General features: G+C 45.6%; 1 protein-coding gene across 1 annotated transcript in view; it reads right to left on the reverse strand.

The window, feature by feature from the left end:
• The window catches only part of LOC137518697 (uncharacterized), a 92465-nt gene that overhangs the window by 35113 nt on the left and 37829 nt on the right, over window positions 1-19523 (reverse strand). The gene's annotated exons all lie outside the window — the stretch shown is intronic.

Consider the following 19523-nt stretch of genomic DNA (forward strand, 5'->3'; position numbering starts at 1 on the left):
CGCATCCGCCGCTCCCCCTCATCCCCCTCCGTCCCCCTGCGTCTCCTCCGCTTGCCCCCCACATATTTGAAAAAAGTATCTGCTCACCTATCCAGAGCGGAGTGCAGAGCCATAGACCTCTCGCTGACTTCCGTGTTCTCCCTAGTGACCTGCATTCACTATTACGTCATCAGTAAAAGCCGGTGCGGCCACTAGGGGGAACAGGGAAGTAAGCAAGAAGTCTGCCACTCTGCACTCCAGTGGAATGTGAGCGGGAACTCATTTATGCGCGGGGGGCGAGCAGAGGAGAAGGCCACGGGGGGGGGGGGGGCCTATACTGGAGGCCCTATACCCTGCTTCCTATACTGAAGGCCCCTATACCAACCTACCTACCTACCTGTACAGGAAGCCCTATACCCTGCTACCTATACTGAGGGCCCCTATACCTACCTACCTACCTACCTATACTGAAGGCCCTATACCCTGCTACCTTTACTGAAGGCCCCTATACCTACCTACTTACCTATACTGAAGGCCCTATACCCTGCTACCTATACTGAAGACCCCTTTACCTACCTACCTATACTGAAGGCCCCAGTGGCGTAGTTAACTACCTGCGGACCGACGCAGTACGATTCTACAGCGGGCAGGTGGCGCTGCGGTTCTGACTGGACGTAAACTCTACATCCCATTCACCCATTCACCGCGCGTCCCTGCTGTTCCCGCCGCTTTCTCCCCGCCGAAATTTGCTTGCCCTGCCGTCTCTATGACGGCAGAGCACTATGAGCCGGGCAGGAGCCGTTTTCATTGGCTCCTGGCCCTGTCATTCCTGTAAGCCGTTCCCATTGGCTTACATTGAGTGACAGGGTCAGGAGCCAATGAAAGCGGCTCCTGATCGGCGCACAGCGCTCTGCCGTCATAGAGACGGCAGAGAGAGGAGTCTGCGGCGGGGACAGAGCGGCGTGACCGGCGGGAGTGACGGATTTTAGCGGAGATTTGTCGGGAAGCAGCGGTTTACTGTGCCAGCACCCTCTGGTCCTTAAAGGGAACCTGTACTGAGTAAAATTATTTAAAACAAACACATGAGGTAACTTCAAATGAACATTACATAGTTACTTTGCCATCAGTTCCTCTCAGAAGCTCACCATTTTCTTCTGACAATGATCCCTTCCAGTTCTGACAACATTTTGTCAGAACTGAAACATATCAGTTGCCGTCAGTTATATATCAGTTGCTGTCAGTTACAGCTGAGAGGAGAACTGATGTGTCCATGTTTCCCTATGGTTAAAGTGGGCGATATTACAGTTTAACTGTGTGGTGACCAGGAAGCTGTTATGGGGTAATGGCCATTTTCAAAATGGAGGACGGAGAATTCCATTGATCACAGTGGACAAACAGGACACAGGAGAGGGGAAAGAAATTGATGAGTAGACTACGCAGCAGGTAAGTATGACTTGTGTATGGTTATTTTGACTTTTAATTTTCAGTTCAGGTTTTCTTTAAGGGGGCAGAGGGTGCTGGTACTGAAGTGGTTAAGGAGCTGTGGGCCCCGATGCAAGTTTTACAATGGGGCCCCACAAGCACTCTCTACGTAATAATTGATAACGGCACACCAAAACCTGCCAATGGCAACTACAGTGTCAGAGTTGCAAGAAGGTAATGGGGAACAGCTAGTTAATTATTACCACTATTCAAAGTATTTATAGAAGTGATTAGCATGAGCACAGGACCAATAGAGAGCTAATACTGCAGTTGGAGGGAGGGCCCTTTGGGGCCCCTCTGGCCCAAGGGCCCCGATGTGGTCGCAACCTCTGCAACCCCTATTGCTATGCCCCTGGAAGTCCCCTTTACCTACCTACCTACACTGAAGGCCCTATACCCTGCTACCTATACTGAAGGCCCCTTTACCTACCTACCTATACTGAAGGCCATATACCCTGCTACCTATACTGAAGACCCCTTTAACTACCTACCTATACTAAAGGCCCCTTTACCTACCTACCTCTCTATACTGAAGGCAATATACCCTGCTACCTATACTGAAGGCACACCTATCTTGCTACCTATACTGAAGGCCCCTATTCCTTGCTACCTATACTGAAAGCTACCTATATTGAAGGCACCTTTACCTAGCTACCTATACTGTGGGTACCTATGCCTGGGTACCTATACTGCAGGCAATTATACCATGGATTGCACAATTATGTGCAGGATTCGTTAAATTCGTGATTCGAAAGGTTCAAGATATTCGAGAACCTTTTTTAGATTCGGATTCGTATTTGGATTCAAAGAAATTGTGGATTCGTCCCATCCCTAATCTTTATGTAAATCTTTTTCAGGGAATGTCTTTATAAAGAATAAAGGCCATGCTGAAAATGCCTTATGGAGAGATGGGCTAGTCCAAAACCTGTCGGTAATGCCAGATTTCTACTACCTACTGTGATAGGAGAGAAGTAATTTATGGCTCATTTTACTCTGGGAGAAATGTAATTCTTATTTGTATGTGTTTTAAATTTTAAGATTTTCGCAACACTTCCTCTTTAAGTATTTAAGTTTATTTTCATTTCAGGCTTGCCATTGAGAATCTAACTGATCTTTCATTTTCACTTAAAGAAAACCTGAACTGAAAATTAAAAGTCAAAATAAGCATACACAAGTCATACTTACCTTCCATGCAGTCTACTCCTCAGTGTCTTTCTCCTCTCCCACGTCCTGTTTGTTCGCTGTGATCAAGGGAATTTTCCGTCCTCCATTTTGAAAATGGCCATTACACATAACAGGTAAAAACAAGGAACACCAAGAGCCCCAATAGTGTAATATGTACTGGTAAATGGTTACTAGATAGAGTAAATATTAATACTCACAAACCAGGGTTACCATTAGGCAACCACTGTAAAGGTAGGTGGGGAGATTTTCCTGACCCCACTCAGGAATAAGAAGTCGCTCTCTGTAGATGAGAAAAAGGGGGTTCAACCCTTCACCCAGGGTGGACTCCTCTGCCTGGCTCTTCTACTGACCACATATGCTATTGCTCCGTTGTTATTGCCTGATGAAGCGGGATCAAACCTGCGAAACGCGTTGCATATTTGGAGTTCATAAATAAAATATATTGACTGTGTTTACTACAGTCGTTGTGTGTCTACTTGGAGGAGGTAAGTCCACCACTACCTCCTCTATTTACCATGGCTTTGGTTTTTAAGCTCATTTAGCTTCCTTTTATCCTTTTGGCGCCTCTGTTCTCCTGCATATTACACATAACAGCTTTCTGGTCAGCACACAGTTAAACTGTAACATCGCCCACTTGAGCCATAGGGAAACATGGACATTACCTGGTACATCAGTTTTCCTCTCAGCTACAACTGACAGCAAGTGATATTTTACTGACAGCAACTGATATATTTCAGATCTGACAACATATTGTCAGAACTGGAAGGGATAATTGTCAGAAGAAAATGGTGAGCTTCTGAGAGGAACTGATGGCAAGGTAACTATGTAATGTTCATTTGTGTGAGAAAATGCGGAAAAGCCGCCGCGTGCGCTCAGAGCAAGGCGGCGGATTCCGCATCCAGGTTCAGAAGGACGCGCGCGCGCGCGCTGAGAGGCAGAACTTTTATGACAGCCAGAAGGGAGTCAGCTGACCAAGCCGGTCAGCTGACGATTGTACCAGTTCCCATTGGTCCAGCACTTAGGGGAGGCGCTGGAGAGAGCTGGGCTATATATACTGGGTGCTGGTCATTCGCTGGTTGTCTGTCGTTGCGATCACTACGTGGAAGCACTCAGACCTTATTGTCAGAATCTGTGTTATCTTTCTGTTATAAACAAACAAACAAACAAACACAGAACATTTATATTGCGCTTTTCTCCTGGCGGACTCAAAGCGCCAGAGCTGCAGCCACTAGGACGCGCTCTATAGGCAGTAGCAGTGTTAGGGAGACTTGCCCAAGATCTCCTACTGAATAGGTGCAGGCTTACTGAACAGGCAGAGCCGAGATTCGAACCCAGGTCTCCTGTGTCAGAGGCAGAGCCCTTAACCATTACACTATCCAGCCACTGCATATACTTCAGACTAGTTCCAGGGTGTTGATGATCAAGGACCTAACACCTAAGATTAGGAATCTGTGTTATCATTCTGTTATCCTTCAGACTAGTTCCAGGGTGTTGATGATCAAGGACCTCACACCCAAGATTAGGAATCTGTGTTATCATTCTGTTATACCTCAGACTAGTTCCAGGGTGTTGATGATCAAGGACCTCACACCCCAGATTAGGAATCTGTGTTATCATTCTGTTATACCTCAGACTAGTTCCAGGGTGTTGATGATCACGGAGCTCACACCCAAGACTAGGCATTGTTTATTATCTGTTATGACTTTCTGCTTTCCTGACCACTCTTCTGTTCACTGATTTGGTACTTCGTTATATCTGATACTCTGTTGCCAAACCCTGCTTGCCTTAGGATTACCAAATCAGCCTCCTGTCTTTGTACTTTGTATGTCCGTGTGTTGCCGACCTGGCTTGTCCGACCTTGAGAGCTATCTCCCCAGTTAAGAGATAGTTCACAGATCAGTCAGTGACATCCTCCTATTAGTGTTACTCACGCTCTGGTCCTTCCCTCTCCCAGTCTGACTCCTCCCTGCGGGAGAGTCTCAGGCTGCGGAAAGGTACTTACTCTAGCAGTATTCCTTACTGCCTTGTACCTGTCCTCCTGGTATTATTCTCAAAGTATTACTGTTACACCAAACACTCATATCTCTCAGGTGTCCAGAGGTTAGTAATATATCTGATTATTGGTGATACTGCAGATCATCAATAATCGGGTATATATCTGTATTTTTGGTGATACTGCAGATCACCAATAATCAGATCCTCTCTGTGTTACACCGATCGTTACAGAACGACAGACCAAAAAATGCAAATGGACGCACTCACCAGCCGTCTGGGCACACTTACCACTTCTGTGGAAAACATCAATATAGTGCTGGGCAGTCACCAGACGGTAATGGACGCTTTGTCTGGATCTTTACAAACCCTCCAGACGGCAGTGAAGGATGTGCGATCTCCTCTTAGCACAGACATACGTATGCCTGTACCTGAAAAATTTTCTGGTCACAGATCTGACTTCCGAAATTTTAGAAGTAGAGTGTTATACTTTGAGTTAAGACCTAATTCTTCAGGAACTGTGGCCCAAAGGGTTACCTTTATTAAAACCTTGTTATCTGGCGATTCTCAGACCTGGGCGTATAGCCTTCCCACCAGTCACCAGGCCCTAACCTCTGTAGAGGAATTTTTTAAAGCTATGGCTATAATTTACGACGATCCAGACATTGCCTCGACTTCTGAGCGGAAGCTCAAACTTTTACGTCAAGTCAAGAGTCCGGTTGAAGATTATGCTGCTGAATTTAGGAGTTGGTCAGTATCGGCCAGGTGGGACACATTTGCCCTTTTAGATTGTTTTTTATCAGGGTTGGCAGACGAGGTCTCTGATCTTATGTTAAGTCAGCCGGAACCTAAGTCCATCGATAAAGCCATTTCATCGGCCATCAGGATAGATCGCCGGCTGCGATATCAGAGACAGACCCGGGGTAAAAACCATGTAAGAATGGTGTCCCACGCTGCTCCCCCAGTGACTCCACTTCCACCCGCTTCACCTCCACCAGAGCCAATGCAGATTGGTCGGTCAAAATTGTCTCAAGTGGAGCGGAAACACAGAATCTCAGAGCGTCTCTGTCTTTATTGTGCAGAGGGGGGTCATAGAGTACAGAATTGCCCTAAGAAGTCGGGAAACGCTACTGCCTAGGTGTAGTCGGGGGTAATACCCTAGGCAAGCAATTTTTACCCCTGGATGATAAACGTTTGCTTCTTCCCTGTGCTATTTCATGGGAAGATAGGTCTGAAGTCACTGAGGCCTTTATTGACTCAGGCTCAGCGGCTAATTTTATGGATTTTGAATTTGAAAAAAAATTGGGTATTCCGGTCACCCCGGTAGAACCACAGATACAGGTTACTGCAGTAGATGATTCCCCTCTGCAGGGTAACAGTCCTCTGTCACAGACTCCAGAAGTGGGGGTCGCTGTCGGGGTGTTGCATAGGGAAGATTTGTTTTTTTTTTGTGTTACGTATGTCCACCTCCACGATCATTCTTGGCATGCCTTGGTTACAACTTCACTCACCTCAGATTGACTGGGCTACTGGTCAGCTAACGAGCTGGTCTCCCCAGTGTTTTCATCATTGTTTAGCGAAGGTGACCTTAGGTGAGATCAAGATTCATGTGGAGGGATTGCCAGATCAGTATTCTGAGTTTGCAGACGTGTTTTGTCCTAAATCGGCTGATAAACTTCCTCCACACCGCCCTTTCGATTGTCCTATTGATCTCCGGTCTGGTTGTATGCCCCCTAGAGGTCATCTCTACAATTTATCTGGGCCCGAAAAATTGGCCATGCAGGAATACATCCGTGAAAAATTAGCTAAAGGGTTCATTCGCCCTTCCCGGTCGCCTGCTGGCTCAGGTTTCTTTTTTGTAAAGAAAAAAGACGGTGGCCTTTGGCCGTGCATTGATTATCGGGGCCTGAATAAAATCACAGTAAAAAATCGCTATCCATTGCCTTTGATAGATGATTTATTTACTCAGGTCACCAATGCTAAGATTTTCTCAAAATTGGATTTGCGGGGTGCATACAACCTGGTACGGATCAGAGAGGGCGATGAATGGAAGACGGCTTTTAACACACCCGATGGGCCCTACGAGTACCTGGTGATGCCCTTCGGGTTGTGTAACGCCCCGGTCGTCTTTCAGGAACTCATTAATGAGGTGTTCAGAGAGGTTTTAGGCAAATTTGTCCTGGTATATTTGGATGATATACTAATCTTCTCAGCCAACCTCTCAGAGCATAGGGATCATGTCAGGTTTGTGTTGTGCAAGCTAAGACAAAACATGTTATATGCCAAATTGGAGAAATGCATTTTTGAGGTAACATCTCTCACCTTTCTGGGGTACATTTCTACCTCGGGCCTTCCTATGGACCCTGCCAAAGTCTCTGCTGTTCTGGAGTGGCCTCAGCCCGTGGGTCTGAAGGCTCTCCAGAGATTCTTAGGGTTCGCTAACTACTATAGAAGGTTCATAAAGGGGTACTCCACAGTCATCGCACCCCTTACCAGTCTCACAAAGAAAGGGGCAGATACTAACCATTGGTCCTCCGAAGCTCTTGCTGCTTTCTCCACCCTGAAGGAATTGTTTTGTACTGCACCCATTTTAAGACACGTTGACATCTCCTATCCCTTTATTGTGGAGGTAGATGCCTCAGAGGTTGGGGTAGGGGCTGTGCTGTCTCAGCGTTCTGGGTTGCAGGGAAGGTTACACCCGTGTGCCTATTTCTCTCGTAGATTTTCACCCGCCGAAAAAAACTACGATATAGGCAACAGGGAGCTCCTAGCCATTAAATTGGCCTTTGAAGAATGGCGTCATTGGCTAGAGGGAGCAGAACATACGATTACAGTTTACACTGATCACAAAAATTTGGAATACATCGAGGGGGCTAAGAGATTGAGTCCCCGACAGGCTCGGTGGTCACTGTTTTTTTCGATATTCAGATTTATAATCACGTATACCCCGGGTAGTAAAAACGTTAAAGTGGACGCTTTATCCAGATGTTTCGAGCCAGAGACAGCACAGCCCTCCGACCCAGAGACTATTCTCCCACAGAAAGTGGTGTTGGCAGCCACAGAGACCTGGAGGAACTGGACTGAAACTTTAAGTCCTTTCCAACAGGATGTCCCTGAGGGAAAGCCTGAAGGAGTCATGTTTGTACCATTGCCATTCCGCCTCCAGATTTTGCAGATGTTCCACTCCCACAAAAATGCTGGACATCCTGGTGCCACCAGAACACAGGATCTTGTTGCTAGGTGTGCATGGTGGCCTTCATTGGCAACTGACTGCAAGGAGTATGTGAGAGAATGTGCAGTATGTGCAAGAAGTAAACCCTCCCGTCAGGCGCCTGTGGGAACGTTGCAGCCTTTACCCACCCCGAGTGAACCATGGACCCATTTGTCCATGGATTTTGTGGGCGAACTCCCGAAGTCTGAGGGCATGTCGGTCATTTGGGTGGTAGTCGACAGATTCAGTAAAGTGACCCATTTCGTGCCCCTGAAAGGACTCCCCTCGGCCCAGGAGTTGGCCGATCTTTTCATCCTGCATATCTTCCGGCTACACGGTATTCCGGAGAATATAGTGTCTGATCGGGGAGTCCAATTTGTTTCCAAATTTTGGAGGGCATTCTGTCACCAGTTGGGCATGGAACTTTCATTTTCGTCGGGCTACCACCCACAGACCAATGGTCAGACCGAGAGAATTAATCAATCTCTGGAACAGTTTTTAAGGTGTTATGTGGCAGATGCACAGACTGATTGGGTCAAGTTGTTGCCGTTTGCAGAATTTGCACACAATAATTTGAAAAGCTCTTCTTCTGGATTCTCTCCATTTCAGGTGGTAACAGGAAGGTTGCCTAGGTTCTCCCCATTGCCAGTGGCCTCTACTTCGTTTCCAGCTCTGGAGGCTTGGCAAAAGTCATTTAAAAACATTTGGGGAATGGTAAAAAAGAATCTAGAGAAGGCTTTTCAGAGTCAGAAAGGACAAGCTGACAAGAAACGTTCCATAGAGTGGAAGTTTCGGCCAGGAGACTTGGTCTGGGTGTTCACTCGTCATTTGGCCCTAAAACAGCCTTCACCCAAGCTAGGACCCAGATTCGTGGGTCCTTTGCCTGTAACCAGGAAAATCAACAATGTTACTTATGCCATTGATCTTCCTGCCAGTATGCGGGGGGTGAGATCATTCCATGTATCCCTGCTTAAGCCAGGAGTGCAGGTAGATTCCACTCCTCCTCCCCCTGTGATGGTGGACGACCAACCTGTGTATGAAGTGGAAAAGATTTTAGACTCACGTATTGTACAGAATTCGATACAGTATTTGGTTCACTGGAAGGGTTATGGCATTGAGGAAAGAACATGGGTACCTGAGTGCCGCATGCATGCGGATGAATTGAAGAGGGAGTTCCATGCCTTAAATCCTGAGAAACCGGGTAGGAGCTGTCCGGAGTCCACTCCTCAGGGAGGGGGTACTGTGAGAAAACGCGGAAAAGCCGCCACGTGCGCTCAGAGCAAGGCGGCGGATTCCGCGTCCAACGCGGCGGTTTGCACGCGTAGGCCTACATCTGCCAGTATGGCTGAACGCGGAGAAACCGCCGCATGCCTTGATAGCGGTGCGGTGGGCTCCGCGTCCAGCGCAGCGGGTGGTACACAAGACATGTCTGGTGTGGCTGGGACTGATAGTCCACACAGGTTCAGAAGGACGCGCTGAGAGGCAGAACTTTTATGACAGCCAGAAGGAAGTCAGCTGACCAAGCCGGTCAGCTGACGATTGTACCAGTTCCCATTGGTCCAGCACTTAGGGGAGGTGCTGGAGAGCGCTGGGCTATATATACTGGGTGCTGGTCATTCGCTGGTTGTCTGTCGTTGCGACCACTACGTGGAAGCACTCAGACCTTATTGTCAGAATCTGTGTTATCTTTCTGTTATACTTCAGACTAGTTCCAGGGTGTTGATGATCAAGGACCTCACACCCAAGATTAGGAATCTGTGTTATCATTCTGTTATCCTTCAGACTAGTTCCAGGGTGTTGATGATCAAGGACCTCACACCCAAGATTAGGAATCTGTGTTATCGTTCTGTTATACCTCAGACTAGTTCCAGGGTGTTGATGATCACGGAGCTCACACCCAAGACTAGGCATTGTTTATTATCTGTTATGACTTTCTGCTTTCCTGACCACTCTTCTGTTCACTGATTTGGTACTTCGCTATATCTGATACTCTGTTGCCAAACCCTGATTGCCTTAGGATTACCAAATCAGCCTCCTGTCTTTGTACTTTGTATGTCCGTGTGTTGCCGACCTGGCTTGTCCGACCTTGAGAGCTATCTCCCCAGTTAAGAGATAGTTCACAGATCAGTCAGTGACATCCTCCTATTAGTGTCACTCACGCTCTGGTCCTTCCCTCTCCCAGTCTGACTCCTCCCTGCGGGAGAGTCTCAGGCTGCGGAAAGGTACTTACTCTAGCAGTATTCCTTACTGCCTTGTACCTGTCCTCCTGGTATTATTCTCAAAGTATTACTGTTACACCAAACACTCATATCTCTCAGGTGTCCAGAGGTTAGTAATATATCTGATTATCGGAGATACTGCAGATCATCAATAATCGGGTATATATCTGTATTTTTGGTGATACTGCAGATCACCAATAATCAGATCCTCTCTGTGTTACACCGATCGTTACAATTTGAAGTTACCTCATGTGTTTACTTTAAATATTTTTACTCAGTACAGGTTCTCTTTAAATAGGGCCAGTTTGCACTACAAACCACAAATCTCAATTGGTAAGCGTTTATGATTTTCTCCTTATTTTATCAGTTTTGAAGGAATAAGTAAATTTTAAGCATTCCTTCAAATACAGTTGCAGGGAAAATGCTGCAAGCACCATGTTTCCGAAATGAAAACAAATCACACTGCAGTAGTGTAATCACCCCTATAGGGTTCCACTGTCCTAGAGCTTTGCCGATCGCCAGCACAAACGATCCAGAAGCACAGGTAGTGGAAGCAAGCCCTTACAATATTGGCTTTTGAATAGAACTTGGTTATGGTTTATAGACATTTCTTGTGCCTCCCTTCCATTTGGGGAGCCTAGAGGTGCAAGCATGTTGAGAGACGGCTTACCATGGGAAAGCCGCGATGATGTCACCTTCCCCCGGGCATAGAGAGCTGGATAAGTAGACTGCATAAGACTGCCCATCCAGTCCACCGATCCAGCTACCCTCTTTCCCTGAAATTAAGACATCCCCTCAAAGTAAGCCCTATAGGGAATTTCAAGCATGCTCCAAATATAAGACCTACCCCCGAAAATAAGCCCTAGCTGCAAGCCCTAGCTAGGGGTAAAAAGTATGGCAACTTGTGTTTCTACTGGAGCCGATGGTCTCTTAGGCAGGACTCTGTCATTGGGCCCAATCACTGCACTCATTGCTACTAAGCGAGTGCAGTGATCGGCCCAATAACAGAGCCATGGTTCCGCCTACGAGATCAGTTGCCGTACTTCTTCCACATAGGCTGAAGACACAGCAGCATGGAGTAGGAGGGAAGAAGAGGATTAGGGGGACATTGCAGGACACTGGGGACAGCGCCACATGGAACTAGGGGTAAGAGGAGGATGCAGGGGGACATCGGAGCACACAGGGGACACCAGAAGGACATAGGGTTACACGGGACGCAGGAGTTTAGGTGATAGAGGAGAACACAGGTATAGAGGGGGACACTAAAGGTACAATGGGGACACAGGAGCACACAAGAGGTGGATCTGGCAGGAAAGAGGTAGCACAGCGGGGAAGGCAGGAGGACACAGAACAGGATCTTGAAAATAAGACCCAACATTTGGGGCAAAAATTATTATAAGACAGTGTCTTATTTTAAGGGGGAGAAATGTGGTATCTATGGTCTGAAAATGGCGAGATCAGTGTGGCTCCAGAATAAAGAGTGTGGACACACGCTGCAGAGGATTGGGGGGGGGGGGGGAGCGGCATTAAGTACACTTGCAGAGGAGTTTCAGGATCTTAGATTCAGTGGAGGCCCAGTTTAGGGCACCAAAACACCTGTGTTTATAGGCTCCCGAGATCCAGCCCTGATTATTATCATTATTGTATTTTTTATTTATATTCCACCATTTTCAAAAGAAACTGTAACTGAATTAAGTCAGTGAACACCACACAGTCATGAAGCTTTGCATACAATTTGCTGACATGCTCAGATTCACAATAATCTTTGTAAAGGTGGTTATAACTGGATGGCTTCACCTCCACTGCAATGATGTTTGTCTGGTTCTGGTATTAGCTCACATTTTTGTCACATTTAGCCCTTGGGGTTGAGATAGGTTTTCAGCCTATCACTTCTAAAGTAACATCAATTATTTGATTTTAGAACAATATTGTGTTTTGTCTTTATAATATTATATGCTAAATATTCTTATTCTAGAACAGGGGTAGGGAACCTATGACTCAGGATCCATATATGGCTCTTTTGATGGCTACATCTGGCTCACATACAAATCAGTAGGGTTTTATTCACTAAGCTACACTGCTAAAGCAGGGCAGCTTAGTGTGTTAGTGCAAATAAAAGTTTCAAAGTAGGCACGCTACTGCTGTAGCATGCACTACTAACCTACTCATGCTCCCCTGTCACTTGACAGCCTATTGAGCCAAAGTGCGGGGATCTCATCCTACAAAGTGAATCAACCCCCAAGTCAGCTAGCTAATTGTACAAGCTGTTAGTCGGTATTTCTCCTGTCTGGGAAATTGCTGATGTTGCTGAAACTCAAGAGAAGCTGAAGACGTGTCTGACACTTCTGCTGCCTGGCGGATCAACTGTGTACACATCACCATGGCAACAGGGACATAAGCCCTCTGCTGCGCATGTGCACTGTCCCAGTTTAAAATATATTGTATGGCTTTCACAGAATTACATTTTAAAATAAGTGGCGTTTATGGCTCTCTCAGCCAAAAAGGTTCCTGACCCCTGGTCTAGAACAACAGACAGCTGTCATTTCCACCCACCTTATAAAGCAACTTGTTGCATAAAGCTACAATAATCAGCCATTGTTATTCTTCGAGATATTTGTACCTATAAGCATGTACTTTTGTCTGCAAATTATTGACCAGTATGTACCTCAGCCTATCATCTGTAGACCAGCCTAGACCCAATACTAACTAATCTCACTCCAGTCAGCATAAGGCTTGTAGTGTGAACTAGCTTCTTTGAGAATAATGAAGTCTGATTTGTCACAGGATTTTTAAATGGCTACTACATGCCAGAAGTCGCCTGCAGTGACCATTACTCTGCATCCACAGCTCCCCTCTGTAAATCCCTGCACTGGCTCCCTATCAGCTTCAGAGGCAGTTTCAAGATTCTGTTCCGGGCCTATAAATCTGTACACCTGCCCAACCTACATTTTTAATCTTGTCCACAGGTACATACCATGACATTCTCTCCAATTCCACAATGACCTTGCCAATCTCATTGGCTCACATTGGTCACCATGTCAGGAGCCAATGAAATCGCCTCCTGACCGGCTCACAGAGCTTGAGTGAGTAAGCTTCAGTGACGGGTGAGTGGCGCAATCAGACATTGGTCACAATGTCAGGAGCCAATGAAATCGCCTCCTGACCGGCTCACAGAGCTTGAGTGAGTAAGCTTCAGTGACGGGTGAGTGGCGCAATCGGACATTGGTCACAATGTCAGGAGCCAATGAAATCGCCTCCTGACCGGCTCACAGAGCTTGAGCGAGTAAGCTTCAGAGACGGGTGAGTGACGCAATCGGTGTTAGCAGTGGGTCTGTGCAGCATGTTGTCGGTAAACCTGTTTTGTTGCACCAGCGGTCTCTGGTCCTTATTGGGCCAGAGACTGCTGGCACTGAAGTGGTAAAGTTACTAACAGAGTTTGGGGTTCTTCTCCATGATCCTGTCCTAATCTGCTGCTTGACTGTAGCCTGTTCTACTTTGCATTGAAGTGTTTTGCCTGCTAGTAACTAAAGCTGAGCTGAGGACACCCCAGGCTTTTTTTTATTATCCTATATAATAAAAGCCTAACTGTCCCAGCGTCATCCTCCAACAGGAGGAGGACGGGGCCAGGGGTTGCGAACGGAGGGTGGCGGGTGGGTGTGCGCGTGCACGCGGCAGGCGGGCGCGCGCAGTGGGTGCACGTGTGCGCTGACATGCGGCAGTGAGAGAGACCTAGAGCCCATTTTTAAATGGGCTTAGGTGTACTAGTTTATTTATAATTAAAAAAAAACACACAAACAGATTCAAGCTGCAGAGATGTTTACTTTAGATTACAAAATCACAGCTCCGCTGCACATTATTATCATATGCAAATCTGCTACTACTTATCATGCAAACAGGAAACTCAGGAGGAGGGGCGCAGCTAACCTGACAGTTACATAGTTACAAAGTTAAGGAAAGGTAGGGAGAAAGGCTGCGCATCCCTAAACACATGTTGCAATTGAATGGTTAATCGCACAGGCATACACCGCCGCTGCCAGACTGAAAAATGCATTTGTCAGGTTAGTTGCTCCCAGCCCCTCCTCCTCAGTTTCCTGTTTGCATGATAAGTAGTAGCAGATTTGCATATGATTTGCATCTGAATTGAATGCGAAGTGTGCAGAAAATCTATTTAGGTGCTTCACACTGAGCTGGTGGTCATTTCAGATGCAGCCTTAGTGGTATGCGCTGGCGTTCTCCTCGCTGTTCAACCAAATGTAAGTTACACATTTTTTTTGCTTAGCTGCTCCCAAGGTTTTAAATTTAGGTTAGGTCACTTGCCCGGAGGTCTGCCTCACCGTGGCGCAAGTGTCTAGTATAATATACTTTGCATGCAAACCATATTGGAAGCTAAAGTTCCTCCTAGTTTAATAAATGTTAGCACTTGTCTTGGATGCAGGGCATACATTTTTCAGTCTGGCAGAGGCGGTGTATGCCTGTGCGATTAACCATTCAATTGCAACATGTGTTTAGGGATGCGCAGCTTTTCTCCCCACCTTTCCTTAACTTTGTAACTATGTAACTGTCAGGTTAGCTGCTCCCAGCCCCTCCTCCTGAGTTTCCTGTTTGCATGATAAGTAGTAGCAGATTTGCATATGATTTGCATCTGAATTAAATGTGAAGTGTGCAGAAAATCTATTTAGGTGCTTCACACTGAGCTGGTGGTCATTTCAGATGCAGCCTTAGTGGTATGCGCTGGCTTTCTCCTCGCTGAGTAAATTTTTAATCCGGAGGTTCACTTTAAGGACCACGCTAATTGAAATCTACGCCCTGTTTGGTGGCTATCTGGCTGCCAGGGTGTAGATTTCAATTCATCGACACCGCGCATTCTCCCCGCTTTCATCGCTTCCAACAATCTCGCCGCTGTCTCCCAGCCACAACTCACTCGCTCTGCCATCTCTATAACGGCAGAGCCCTGTGAGAGGGTCAGTAGCTGATTTAATTGGCTCCTGACCCTGTCTATCAAGGTAAGCAACTCCCATTGGCTTACATTGATAGACATGGTCAAGAGCCAATGAAAGCGGCTCCCGACCGGTTCACAGGAACCCTGCCGTCATAGAGATGGCAGAATGAGTGGCTAAGGTTCTGGCATGGACGATGATTGCGGCGGGTATGTGCGTTGATTTGTCGTTATTCCACCGTTTATTGTACCAGTGGTCTCTGGTCCTTAAGTGGTTAAAGCTTTCACTGTGTCAGATATATAATGTTAGTTTGTTATGTTTTTCAGCATTTTACGACATCAAATTCGTTTTCAGTGAGAGTTATGTTACACATAGAGAGCAGATAAACTGTCATTTAGCGTCCTGGATTCCCAACCCTTACAGTGAAAAATAAGGGACCCAGCCTAGTTCTAAGTAGGATTGAGTCGGTACATACCAATGTTTACCACTTTGTGTTACGTCACTTCAGGTACCCTCTAAAGTGTACCTGAGGTGGATTGAAATTAAAAACATACTTACCTACGTAGAGGAAAGCCTCTGGATCCTGCAGAGGCTTTCCACGGCCTCCTGGTCCCCACTGTTGCCACATACTGACCCCCAAAAATAATTAAACAAGAGCTTGCCGGATTTCTGATCGTGACTGCGCTCTTCTTCATGCACAAGTGCAGCCATACTGTGCCTGCGCTGTAAGCCATAGCCGTTCATGCATGAGTGGCTCCATGTTTCTTCGCAGGCTCAGCTGTACTCATGCGGGTGGAGCATGGCCCACTTGTGCATGAAGAGGAGTGTGGCTGCAAATTTCAGGAACACGGCAAGGAGGACACGGAAGCCTCTGGAGGTATCTGGGGTTTTTTTTGTCAGAAGTTTGCCTCGGATTTACGTTACAGTGAACCTGAAGGGTAAAAAGTGCCCCAAATGGGTAATTACCTCAGAAGAGGGAAACCTCTGAATAATCCCAAGGCTTCACCTGGCCCCCTCACACCCACTAATCCAGTACTGGGACCCCCGGAATCTACTTAACAAGGGCTTTTTCTGCTGAGACCGAGTGACTCTGTTCTGCTGCACAGGTGCAAGGCATCATGCATTGGCCGCACTCACAGACAGAAGCACAGCTGCAAACTCCCAGAGGGTACAGCACTGGATCGGTGGTCTGAAGGAGCTCGAGGGAAGAGGTAAGTATCTAACTTTTGCTGGTTTAATGTGATTCATGTGATTCAGCTGAAAAGCAGGCATGAATCATTTGGTAATAGTCAGATAACTTATAGGCATTTATGTTAATGTATGCATAAAATTAGGTCCTAAAACGGTTTAATTACTATTGAATCATAGAGTAAAATGGAGTCAGCAAAATCCTAAAAATTAACAGAATAAATGCACTAAAGGAGTTTAGAAATGTCGGTGTCCGCCACTGGCTCCGGCTCCGCACTCTTCCTCACATACATGCGGTTGCCGGCAACCATGTGTGGGCACGTGCATGTGAGGAAGAGTGCGGAGCCAGAGCCAGCGGCAGCACAGACAGGTAGAGTTTTCATGCACTGGGCACTATTGGGGAATATTTCACACTAAGGGGGACAGAGCTGGGGGTTCCGCCGCGATCCCCCGGGTATCGAACGCTGTTACAGTCGCACACCCGATCCAATCGATAAAGGCGACCAATTTCAGCCCAGCATCCTTGACTGTGCATGCTCTTGATGGCACCGATTTTCATACGATTTGATTATAATAATTGAATCAGATGGTCGATCGGCCGCCAAATCCCCTGTTGTATGACCACTATTAGAAACGAGGCTATGACGATGAAAAGTCTCTGTTTGACCAAGTGACAAGGGATAAACAACAGTTATATAAAACAAATCACCTTAATTTCATCTGAGTTAACAGTGACGTTCTCCTATTTCTCAGTACAAGCTATATAATCTCACACTCTTGCCTGCCAGGTATGGTTCCAGGATGTGGTTTTCTTTTGTAAACAAACACGTGAAAGCTCTTCAAACTGCACTGGATATGTCATGGGTGAGGCCACAATAGTGCTGCGCCTGAAACATTCCCTCACAGCTACATCTGCACTACACTAATGACGTCTGTCCTGCTGCACTTAACCTGCTAACTGCACAGAGAAAACAGCAAATGCAAACAATGCACCCTGCCAAATCCCCTTAAGACTTGGAAGCGACAGGTGCATTATTCATAAGCACACTTTGCCAAACTTTAGAAAGGCACATACAATAAGTTCTGGATTTCTCGGTCACAGTTTTAAATACGTAAGACTCTCTCTCTTTGGTTATCCTAGATGTGTCCTCAAGTACTCCTAACAGGGTTTCTTCTTAACATGGTCAGGAAGGTGCTCTGGTGAAAACTGCCATTTATAAAGAATGCAACATATGGTATATTTCACTCTGCTGATATTACTCAAATGACTATGGGGGTAACAGATTGGCAACTTTTGGTATAATGGTTTTAGGTGAAATGTAAATTTTGCTTTTACAAAGGCTATGTACACTAGTTCTGTACGAATCTTGTTAAATTTAGTGGCAGACATTCAACTTCAAAAGCTGACTATGGGCTCTAATTACACTTATTCACATACAGGGAATGCTTAGTCTTTTTGGCATATACACTGCCTAGTAATGTATTTTATCATTCCCTCATTGATGCACAGAATAGGAGCCACATTGAAGGACAACTGAAGTAAGAAGCATATGGGGGCTGCCATATTTATTTCCTTTTAAACAAAACCAGTTGCTTGGCAGCACTGCTGATCTTTTTGGCTGCAGTAGTGTCTGGATCCTACCAGAAACAAGCATGCAGCTAATCTTGTCAGATCTGACAACAATGTCAGAGACACCTGATCTGCTGCATGCTTGTTCAGTGTCTATGGCTAAATGCAAAATAGCAAGACAACTGCTTATAAGGAAATAAATATGGTAGCCTCCATATCCCTCTTGCACCAGTTGTCCTTTAATTTATTCTCTGATCCCTAGAGCAACAGTTTGCCTGCGTAGTAATAAGGAGCCACTCATGCATGGCTTTTTTTTCCTTTATGATTGCAGCTGTGCAGTGTGATCATAATCAATATCACAATCAGACCAGGCAAAAAATTTTGGTCGATCAGCAAAACGGTGAAGCGGGAGTAGATTTTTTTTTTTCCAACTCAGCTCTTGTATCATATGCCCAACTATTTAATACAAGCTTCATCGCAGCCCTCTTGGGTCGGGTAATTGTTTTGCATCATTGTTGGTTTATCACGTAATCAATGAAATCTTTATTTTTCTTCTTCCTTCCATCCCTCCCTCCAACTTTAAAAGAGAAGGTTGTAGTAAGGCACAAAAGCAAAACAACAACAACAAAAAGCACAAAGGAAAAAAAAAAAAAAAACCAAAGGAAAATGATCACCAAAGTTATAAACCATTCCGCCTATATAATATTCCCAAGCCTAGTGATTACACAAGTCTTAGGCTATTCGATAACTCCTACAAATACGCTTCATATGATACACAATTTAAGTTAGAACCATCTATACTCCGCCTCTCCTACTTCACATAATTATTTGACTTAAAAACACACTGAATATACATACTCGCTCTTCCATTCGTTATACTCCAAACATTCCATTAGTTTATTTTCATTCTCCCCTATCAATCTCTCCCCAAATCACATAATCGTGCTTAGTATATTGTCCCAAGAGGATCTAATTACATTTAGTTTATTAGATAATGACCCCTCTTCTATAAGTCCAGTGCAGTCCTCAAGGGTACAGGATAACCCACCAATCCAGTCCTCCAAGGTTGGAGTAACAACTTCTCTCCATCTCTGCACAATCAGTCTTTTGGCCACCAAAACCCCTATTTGTTTCAATGAGGGGCTACCGTTTTCATCCCCTAACCCAAGAATCACCGCTTTACTGTCCAGGTCTTTAAAAGGTTTATTATCATCCCTGCCGAAAGATATTATGGCAGTCCACAGATTTTTTATTTCGGGGCATGCCCAGATATTATGAGTTAGAGTACGGCCATCTGCTCCACATCTCCAACATTCGTTAGACTGGCGTCCCTTTATTCTAGCCACCCGGTCGGGGGAGAAGTACCATCTATTCAGTAGCTTGTACTGAATTAACTGGAGTTGATTGATAGGTATTTGCCAGATGTTTTTAAAAGCTCTTGCCCAAAAAGTGTTGTCAATTGTTAAGCTAAGTTCCACTTCCCATTTTTCAGAGCTTTTTAATTTTCTACCCTTACCAAACTCTCCCAATAAGTTGTAAAGGCATGAAGGGACTTTAATGGATCTTTGGCGTAGTAGTATCAATTTTTCATATTTATTTAGCGTTACCCTTAAACCCTCCGTTTTACTTTTTATATTATTCAGATAACTTTGCATTTGTATAACTGCATAACTTCTGGGATTCCTTGGATCCTTTAATAAACTTTCAATATGTAAATCTTTATTTCCCAGCAAATGTCAATGCTCAATATTATTTTTCCT

The sequence above is a fragment of the Hyperolius riggenbachi genome, chromosome 1 (assembly GCF_040937935.1).
Source record: "Hyperolius riggenbachi isolate aHypRig1 chromosome 1, aHypRig1.pri, whole genome shotgun sequence".
Lineage (NCBI taxonomy): Eukaryota > Metazoa > Chordata > Amphibia > Anura > Hyperoliidae > Hyperolius > Hyperolius riggenbachi.